At 41.7% G+C, this 10,985-nt stretch overlaps 1 protein-coding gene across 2 annotated transcripts in view; it reads left to right on the top strand.

Moving 5' to 3' along the window:
• Nucleotides 1-10,985, top strand: part of ROR1 (receptor tyrosine kinase like orphan receptor 1) — a 429,702-nt gene that overhangs the window by 335,756 nt on the left and 82,961 nt on the right. The window lies entirely within an intron of this gene.

Here is a 10,985-nt window from a genome sequence, read left to right as displayed (position 1 = left end):
AAATTCTTAAAAAACATTAAAATATTACCCCTGTAGATAACAAATTATGTGTTGAACTAAATTGAACTCAATCAAATTGACTCTTTTGATTGGGTGATTTTTATAAATATTTACAATATTAATAATCGATTCCTTGATTTAGAGATATTTGATCTCCCAGTGATTTCACATCAGCATCACTTAATTTTGATAAACAAATATGCCAAAACTTCATTCTGTTTTTAAACATTGTTATAAAATTAATCTGAAAACATGTCAAAAGCCCTGCTAGTGTGTGCCCTCAAGTGATAAAGCCACACATACCTAAGTCATAACAAATCTGCTTTAAGGATTTAGCAAACACTAGCCATCTATTCTCCACAGGAAAACATCAAATTCTACAGATTGGAGAGTTAGTCCTGATTCTAAATCAAGACACCCTTGGGTCTGTAATTCAACCTATGTAGGTGCCCCCTCTGTGCTGGAACCTGGAACAGATTGCCCTGTAAGATTGCCACATCTCAGGAGACAAGTCTTTTCAGGAGCATGCGATGATTAGGCCAAGTTATTTGGGAAAACCAGTCACTGTATTTATTTTTACAAGCCAGATGCTGGAGCATAGTGCATTCTTTTACAAAAATAAAAGGAGTTTGGAACAAAGAAAGGTTCAGGGTCACAGATGAAAACATGAGAGTATTTTACACAGTTTTATGGGTAGAAATTTTCCTTTTTTTTTAACCTTCTCTGATGGTTGTGTAAAAATAGTTCAGTTACTTTCAGTAAACTGGGGAAGAGATTGTTATAAGCACAGGACAATAAAGACCAAAAACCAGGACATCAAGAGACTCCGTGCCTAATGGTGTGGAAAGGTTGACTGTGCCACTAGGTGAGGAGCAAGGGGTCTCTCCTCACCACAATTCCTGTATCAGTCCTAAGGAGTCTTCAGGAGCCCTTCAAGATAAACACTAAATAATAAACAGATAACATGTGGAGTTGATTAAGAGATGAGGTATTAACTAATTCACTAAATAACCCATGACATATTGGTGGGGGTGGAGATGAGGTAGAGGTGGTAATGGTGCAAGACCCTGACCAAAAAAGGCCATGACCCAGTGGATAGGGCATCCATCTACCACATGGGAGGTCCACGGTTCAAACCCCGGGCCTCCTTGACAGGTGTGGAGCTGGCCCATGTGCAGTGCTGATGAGCGCAAGGAGTGCCGTGCCACGCAGGGGTGTCCCCGTGTAGGGGAGCCCCATGCGCAAGGAGTGCACCCCGTAAGGAGAGCCATAGCACAAAAGAAAGTTCAGCCTGCCCAGGAATGGCGCTGCACACACAAAGAGCTGACACAACAAGATGACACAACAAAAAGAAACACAGATTCCCATGCCTCTGACAACAACAGAAGCAGACAAAGAACACACAGCAAATAGACACAGAGACAGACAACTGGGATGGGGAGAGAGAAATAAAATAAATAAATAAATCTTTAAAAAGAAAAAAAAAAAAGGCCATGAGACTTTCATTTGGCCCTCACATATTTACTGCGCACCTTCTATGATCCAGCTACTGTTCTAGGAACTAAGGATATAACAGCGAAGGAAACAGGCAAAAATTGCCCTTTACCTATCACAGAGTTTGCATCCAAGGGAGCCCAACAATGCCTTTAGAAGTAATAGCAAGCAGAGTAAGAGGAAATGAAATGAAATGGTTGAGGGCTGTCACTTTAGATGGGTTGGTTAGGGGAGGCCTCTCTGGTAAGCTGGCATCTGGGCAAAGGCTTGAATGAAGTGAGGGAGTGAGGCAGAGAGGCCAGCAAGTGGGAAGCCTCCTGACAAAAGTATGCTTGGCCTAATCAAGGAATCTCAGACACTGACTGGGTAAAGCTTTAAAATCAACTGTCCTCTCTTATCAGTTAGTTGGAAACCCCTTTTCTTAGGTGTATGCTCTAAAGTTATTTGGCAGACATTAGAGCTGGTGCCCATCAGTAATTGTAGCACCTCCTGTGTTCAGGCAATGAAGAAAAGAAGGCCCATGATCTCAAGGAGCACAGAGTAGGACTTGGGGAGAGGGCTGGGGAGATGAGAAGACGGCATCAATAGTAACTAGACTACAGGTAGCAAGACCATCACCTCCACATTTCTCCTCTGTTTGTTTTAACAGCTCTACTTAGCAGCACCACAAGAAGGAGTGTGGAAAGTGTGGAATCAGATATGTTTGTTCACTTTTTACATTTTAGGCAATTAAGTGAAATGTTAAATGAAACCAAATCTATATTCCTGTCAGTGTGAGGCAGAGAAGGAAAATAAACTCCAACTGCTGGTGTAAAAAGGGAAGAGGGAGACAAGCAAACCCAGCTTCTTTCTTTTCACCAGAGAAGTCCTTCTAAGTCTCTCAGACTTTACAATGGATGTGTCCAGAGAGGGCGGTCAAGAGAACCCCAGAGAGTCCATGGAGTTTGGAATTCATTGTTGCTCCCCAAGCTGTGCATTTATTCAGCTGTCTTTTATTACGTGTCCACTACGTGCCAGTATTGTGCTGGTGTTAGAGTGCTTGATAGGGGCATGCATAAAGGTCTGCAAGCGCCCAGACAGGCGCAGCCAACTGTCAGACGAGAAAAAGCTTCCTGAAGAATGCAACACATGTCTGAAGTAGGATTCGATGCACTTTGTTTTTTAATAGTTTCTAAATTGATCATTTGCTAAATTCATCATAGAGAATGGACTAGAACAGGATTTGTCAACCTTGACACTGCAGATATTTAGGGCTGGATAATTCCTTGTCATGGGGAGCTGGGCTGCCCTGTCCATTGTAGGATGCTTAGCAGCATCCCTGGCATCTAAACACCAGATGCCAGCACCCACCTCCCCTGGGTTGTGACAACCAAACTTGTCTCCAGACACTGCATTTGTCCCCTAGGGTGCAACATCACCCCGAGTTGCAAAGCTCCAGTGCAGAAGAGGGAGTCCCAGGCCATGCCTGGTGTTACTTAAAATTTCCAAAGATGGTCTCACAATTTTTCACGGAAGCTTGAATGATGGAAAACAAGCCAAAGGCAACAGGATGGTGTTAGATTAGCTGTGCTGCTTGAATGCTAGCAAGAACCTAGAGACATCCCTCTACAAAAAAGAATTATCCAGCCCAAAATGTGAGTAACATTGGGGTTGAGAAAACTGGACAGGGTTATCCAGGTTACCTCATGTTATCCATGAAACAGTCCTTACAAAAATCTACAGTATTGTTAATTCCATACTGTAGATGAGGAAACTGAGGCTCAGAGGAGTCAAGTAACTTGTTAAAGTAAAACTAGTAAAGGGAGGAGCCAGGGCTCATATTCACCCCAGGTGGTCTAAATCCATCACACCTAACAGTCCTTCTGTAAGTGGTTTGTTTGTTTGTGTTTACCTATAGCCATGTGTGGTGGGACTTTGCAAAAAGATTATTAACAAGTAAAAGAAAAATTTCACAATTTTTTGCCCAGTCATCTGTTAAGCAATATAACCTGAAGCTGTACATGTCTTATTTTCTCTTGGATAATAAATTCTTCGCATGCCATTATCGTCTTTTGTTCCACTTTGTTTTCTTCACTATTTTCTAAACATGACCTTTTTCTGCCCCACACCTTTGTCCTCTGTCAGTCCATCCTTCCAGAATCCCTCTCCTCCCTCCCACATTGGAGGTCCCAGGTTCAGTTTCCGGTGCCTCCTAAAGAAACAAGGAAGGCAACAGAAACAGAAAGTGCAAACAATGAGGGGGTGGGGAGAGATAAATAAATAAATAAAATAAATATATATTTTTAAAAAGCCCTGGTATGCAGCAGAGTTTTCACAGAGTAATCATAATCAATTCCTTTTTCACCTTATCACTGAGATGATTTTTTTTTTTTTTTTTTTTTTTGAGGTGCCTATTTTATTTCTGCTTAGTGTTTTCTTTTCCCAACTTCAAAATAGGGGAAGTTAGGGGCTTCTTTTTTTTTAAGTCTGGTTTTATTCTTTTTCAGCACACATTTTTAAATGCCAGCAAATTGAGTGTTTTTCTCAATTAATTCAGATTGTATTTTTTTCATCAATTTACTTTTTAAATTTCACTTTTGAGCCCTCCACTTAGAGCTGATTACAGATGGTCCATATTTATAATTATAATTGTACTGAGCCTCATCGCTGAGGTATTTTCAAATTTGGTCTCACTCACTCTGTTACTAAGTAAAATAATCATTCATGAAGTGGAGGGCAGGGAAAGTAAGAGTAGATTTTTGTAGCCACCTCTGTGTTCTGAGGGAGCTAGCTATAAACATTCAGCATCAGCGGCCAAAGTTTGTCCCTGTGCTAAATCAGAATCATTTAAATGGCAAATAAATAATGTGTTTGATTATATTATACAGTTGTATAATATTTTTTTATTTGGGCACCATATTTTTGCCATCTGGATTTTATTTTTTTTTTAATTGGTTTTTAGTTGTAACTGCTAGGTCACAAAACATGAAGTTACTGTGGTCGAACAAAATTCAAGCAACCAGAACTTTCAAGTAACCAGATGTTTTCTGCTTCTAAGGTAAAGAATTAAATGGCATGGGCAGAAGCTGGTAATGGTTATTACTATGAGGTTCCCAAACCCTGTACAAGTAATGTTGAGGGAGCCTCCACTCCCTACCCATCACACACACATACACATACACGGAGCAACATAACATTTTTGAAACAAAAAGGTGAGTAGGATTTTGATCACCAAAGACAATCTTGGTATGAAAAATCAGGGAGAGGAGGTCTCAAAGGGACAATCTGTATCTTGGAGTTTGTGTGGAGAGAGACAGGAGGAAGTGGTTTGGCAACAGTCAACCAGCTTCTGTTGTATGGGTCACACTCGCAGGATTAAGAGCATGCCTGGGGAGATTAACAAAATAGTGTTTGGACCCCCATCCTAATCCTACTGAATCTGAATCTCCAGAAAAGTCTGGGAAAATAAAATTTTTTAAAGGGCCATAAGTATCCTACCCATACCTGCTGAATCTACATGGTGTCACAGTATAACAATGTGGAAGAAGCACCATAGATGATTTGGTTATAAAGCCCTGGTTTTAAAGTATCACAAGATATCTCCTAACCTGTCCTTTCCTACTCTGTTTGGGAGGATGGCACCCTCCAGCTCTATACCAGTGTTTCTCAAAATCTGACAGGTAGCCCAGAGGCATCAGAATCACACGGACTATTTGTTAAATAAAAAATGCAAGTTGATGGATCTCACCCTGTATTGAATTTGGATCTGTGGATCACCACACTTCAGACTTATTTTATAGAGATCCCCATTTGAGAAGCACTGCACCAAGTTGATACTCTGAGTTTTATCAAAATAGAGGAAGCCCTTCACTTTTGAAGAAGTTTTGGATCACAGAGAGGTTCAACAATGGCAGGGGAGGAATACTGGTGTGGGATGTTATTGACAGGGGACACATGGTTGGCAGGGAATCCTACAGGGCATCCAGGGTACATAAAAATGTTTGGGTATTTTCATAGTGGTTACAATTAAAAACAACAACGAGGGAGGGCTGAGTTCCTAGCCAGGGGAGCTCTATCAGAGTCCCTAAAGGAACAGCAACAATCCCCCAAGTGCAACGGCAAAGACCAAAAAAGAAGGAAGGTCCAACAATGAGCCCTTGATACTAATGACTATGCTTGTGAGCCTGTGCACCTGAAATAAAAACAAGGCCTGCAGGGTGCCTAAGAGTTACCTCCTGAGAGCCTCCATGTTGCTCAAATGTGGCCATTCTCAAAGCCAAACTCAGCATATAAATGTGTTGCCTTACCCACAGTATGGGACATGACTCCCAGGGATGAGCCTCCAGCTCATGAGTACCAGCTGATGATGTAACTAGAAAATGACCTTGAATAAAAGGGTCAACTCAGACCAGCAGGCTATCTCAGTCTACTTATAATACCAGGAGTTAAAAATGCTTTTTGACTTGAAGAAAAGGGGGAAATGGAAAGGACAAATGAGTTTATATGGCCATGAGTCTCCAAAAAGAGCCAGGAGGTTATCAGAGGGGTTGCCCTTATGCACACCTGAGCAGAGTCCCAGAGACAGATAAAAGAAATACAACCCCAGGTATTGGTTCTGCTGAAGGCTACAGAGACCCACAGGTTATATGGTCATGGCAGATGGAGTTCAGTGCCATCTTAGTTGGCCCTACTTTGGAGTTTGTGTTTCTGTGCAATGGAGCTGGACTTAGATGTGATCTTTGTCCACAAATCTCTCCTTTTACTTTTACTAGAACTGTAGTTGGTGTTGGGGTTGGTGTTGGGGACCCAGGGGTCCTGAATCTTTGGACTGACCATGTGATAGCCAGGCCCTGAGCCTCAACAGACTTGCAACTCCTACACTTTGGTTTATTGGACTTACCCCACTCAGCTAACATGAGGGTGAAGAAGGTCAACCACCACACCAGGGAACCAAGAGGGCCTACAACTGAAAGCAGGAGAATTGCATTCAGCATCCATCTGGAATCTAAGCCCCCTCTTGATATAGAGGTGGAGTGGACACAACCATTCTAAGGTCACAGGATGGAGGAATAGAGTATGGATTAGAGTGGACTTACTGATATTCTATTCATGAACTATTGTGATTAGTAATCGAAGAAAATGTGGCATTGGTGTGGAGAAAGTGGCCATGGTGGCTGTTGGGGGTAGGGAGTGGGAGGAAGAGATGAGATGTGGGGGCGTTTTCAGGACTTGGAGTTGTCCTGGGTGGTGCTGCAGGGACAGTTACCGGACATTATATGTCCTCCCATGGCCCACTGGGTGGACTGTGGGAGAGTGTGGGCTATGGTGTGGACCATTGACCATGAGGTGCAGCGGTGCTCAGAGATGTATTCACCAAAGGCAATGAATGTCTCATGATGATGGAGGAGATTGTTGTTATGGGGAGTGGAGAGGAGTGAGGGGAGTGGGGGGTATATGGAGACCTCATATTTTTTTAATGTAATAGTAAAAAAATAAATAAAGACCAAAAAAAGGGAAAAATGCTAAAGACAAATGAGTTTATATGGCTAAGAGTCTTCAAAAAGGGTTGGGAAGTCATCAGAGGGGTCATGCTTATGCATGTCTTAGCAGGATCCCAGAGATAGCCAAAGTAGATACAACCCCAGGTACTGGTGCTCCTGAGGGCTACAGAGACACACAGGTTCTCTGGTCATGGCAGATAGCTCTGGAGTTCAGTGCCTTGCCAGTGCACCCTGCTTTGGAATTTATGCTACTGAGTGTGATGGAGTTGGACACAGATGTGACCTTTCTACACATGCCTCTTCTGTCACTTTTACTGAACCTGTGGTTGGTGTATACTCAGGAGACTTGAATCTCTGGACTGTCCATGTGCCAACTGGGCCCTGAGCCTCAGCAGAGTTGAAACTCCTACTGTCCAGTTTTTTGGACTTACCCAGGTCAGCTAATAGGGAGGGGAAGATGGTCAACCACCACCACACCACGTTTCCAAGAGTGTCTACAACTGCAAGCAGGAGAATTGCATCCATCAGCCTTGTGGGATCTAAACCCCCTCTCGATTTAGAGGTGTAGTGGGCATCACCATCCCAGGGTCTACAGGATGGAGGAATACAATATGAATTAAGGTGGACTTACTGGTATTGTACTATAGAACTATTGTGACTCTAGCAATGGAAGAAAATGTATCATTGATGTGGAGACAGTGGCCATGGGTGTTGCTGAGGACAGGGAGAGGGAAAAAGAGATGTGGGGGCATTTTCAGGACTTGGAGTTGTCCTGAAAGATATTGCAGGGACAGATGGAGGACATTATATATCCTGCTAACCCACTGAATGGACTGTGGGAGAGTGTAAACTACAATGTAAGCTATAATCCATGCAGTGTAGCAGTGCTCCAGAACACATTCACCAAATGCAATAATGTGCCACAATTAAAGAGGTTGTTGATTTGGGTAGAGTAGGGGGGTGGGGGAAGGGGTATATGGGAACTTCTTATATTTTTTAATGTAACATTTATTGTAATCTATGTATCTTTTTAAAAAGGCAATTAAATAAAAATTTAAAATTATAAATATAATAGAATAAAATTACCAGTAAAAAAAAAAAGAGGAAGCCTGATCTCCTATACCTTGTAGATCAGCCCCATTGTACAACCTTGACATGAAAAGCTTATATCAGAGTTTATATAGTACTTTGCACATTTATAAATTCATTTAGTCCTCACAAGAATTCTATGAGGCACTGTAATTGAAATTATAAATGAAGAAAATAAGGTGCAGAGAGGATAACTTCTAGGTTTGTCACACACTATGATTAGCTGGTGGAATATGGGTTCAATTCACATTTTTTTTCCTCAAGTCCTGAGCTCAATTCCCTACGCTAATGATTTTGTACACAGGGCTTGTACAGCACTTTCATACACAGACCTCCTTTGAACCTGGTAAGGTAAGCAAAGCAGGGATTATCCCTACTTTACAGATGTTCAAAGTGTCATCAAGAGAAGAAGTTCCTTATTTTGGCTTACATGGTGAATCATTGAGGAATTTTGCATTGACACTCATATCTTCTGGTTCTTATTGCCAATGCAAAAACACAGCTGTAAGTCCTCTAAGATCTATAGTTAGCAAAGGAAGAATCTGTCATATTCGTTGATCATATTACTAAGGCAAAAATAAATATCCACTGGTAGACCAACAAATTTTATTATTTATGCCCTGCATTGGGCTAAACACAATGGGAAGAAGTTCAGGTAGGGTCCTGAAAAGATATTATTCCCTACCCTCAAGGAGATCACAGTCAAGCAGAAAATGAACTCATGCATTTTTTAAAAATTTTGAGCCTGAAGAGTTTTCTTCATAACCATCACTTACCAGTAGAATGTAATGAACTAGAATTTTCCATTTTGTTGACAATCAATCTGTTGCAACATCCCCTATGTGCCACACACTCTCCTAGGCACCAGGTGTACAAAGATTAATAGGATCCATTCCTTATGCTCAAGGAACAGAAAGTTGGTTTAAGCATTTTTGGTATATATGGAATCAGATGAAAGTAATTTCTAAAGAGGGAAATTCTTCCCATCCCAAATCTCTGCAGAACTTCAGATTCTCCAATAAGCAAAGTAGGCACTTTCTCAGGGAAACAGTAGTGCAGGGGCATTAAAGACAATCATTGGGAAACAGTGTGATACTTTGCAAAAAACATTGCAATATGGGAAAGGGATGTGGCTTAAGTGATAGGGCTTCCTTCTACCATATGGGAAGACCCAGGTTCAGTCCCTGGGACCTCCTGGTAAAAAAGAAAAAGAGAATGCATGCCCGCGTGGTGAGCCAAGTGCCCACATGAGTGTCCATGTGGCGAGCCAAGTGCCTGTGTGAGTGCCTGCACAACTAGCCAGTGCCTGTGCAAGTGAGTTATGCAGCAAGATGATGATACAACAAAAGAGAGATGAAGGGGAGAGTCAAGGTGAAGCACAGAAAAAAACAGAAACTGAGGTGGCATAGGTGACAGGGAACCTCTCTCCACCTCAGATCCCCAGGATAGAATCCTGGTGAATCCTAGAAGAGAAAAAATGAGAAGAGAAGACAAAAAAGAGAAATAGATAACAGAAGATCACACAGCAAATGGACACAGACAACAAAAAGAGCAGAGTGGGGGAAGGGGGAGAGGGAGGGGAAAAAACAGAAAAAAACTTTACAATATAGAAGAACTCTTATCATTGATGAAAGGCAGTGACCACCAAAGGTTCTGAGGGACAGGAGAGGGAAGAATTGGTGCAATTTGGGGGCATTTTTGGGACATGGGATTTGTCCTGCATGACATTGCAGTAACAAATAAAGGCCACTGTATATTTTGTCATAACTTACAAAATTGTGCAGGACAAAATGTAAACTATAATGTAAACTGTAGTCCATGGTTAGTAGCAATACTTCAATATGGGTTTATCAATTATAACAAATATACCACACTAATGAAGGATGTTATTAATGTGGGAAGGCATGGGAGGGGGAGGGACTGGGGCATATGAGAATCCCTTATATTTTTTATGTAACATTTATGTAATCTAAAGCTTCTTTAAAAATAAAAAGTTAATTATAAAAAACAAACAGAAAACATTGCTCTAGTCATCACAGGTGAAAGCAGAGCTTTGTTGTACTTGCTTGTATTTCCTCCCTCCCTCCCTCCCTCCCTCCCTCCCTCCTTCCCTCCCTTCCTTCCTTCTCCCCTCCTTCTCCTTCTCCTCCTTCTCCTTCTTCTTCTTCTTCCTCTTCTCTCTTTCTTTCTTATTATATGGTGGGGTACAGGATGGACAGGAAATACAGACTTTTCTGGGTCTTTGACCTCCAGTGGTCTAATTCCAACCTGACCAGCAGGTATAACTCAGAACAGAGATAACTCTACAGATCACTCATGTGTATTCTTAGAACCTGTTTCTGTCTGCTGCCCCCAAAACATACCTCTGACTGGTGTTTGGAATATAGGCTGCAGTTAGCGAGTCATTAATACCTTTAATCTGTACAGGCCCAAAGCCTCAGAGGGTATTTTTAGGTGCTGAAAATAATAATTGCATGCATTTACTTATAACTTGCAGGTTTGAGGCATACTTTACTTCGGAACCTGTCTCATTTAATAGATCATAACATTGGGTCATAATCATGACAGACCTTCATTCTATTGGTTGACCTCGAGTAATGGAAATCAAACCTGTGGGCATTGTGTCTTAAAGTGAATCTCTGAGCTGCACAATGATTGTCTAGGTTAAAATCTTCATGTGTTTCCTGTCATTCTCAGGCACAGACTCTTTACTTGATTTAGAAAACCATTCCTAAAAGGTCTAGTCCCCTCCCTGCTCCTTTAGCCTCTCCTGTCCCTAATCCCCATCCGCGATGGCTCCCTACTCTTCAGAATCCTGAGAACACCCTTGGTTCTTCTGACTCTATAGTCTTTACACATGCTGCTCTCCACTTTTGGGTCTCACTTTAGACATCACTTCCTCTGGGAAACCTTTTCTGTTTA

Source organism: Dasypus novemcinctus, chromosome 9 (assembly GCF_030445035.2).
Source record: "Dasypus novemcinctus isolate mDasNov1 chromosome 9, mDasNov1.1.hap2, whole genome shotgun sequence".
Taxonomy (NCBI): domain Eukaryota; kingdom Metazoa; phylum Chordata; class Mammalia; order Cingulata; family Dasypodidae; genus Dasypus; species Dasypus novemcinctus.
This window is presented reverse-complemented; position numbering and strand designations above follow the sequence as displayed.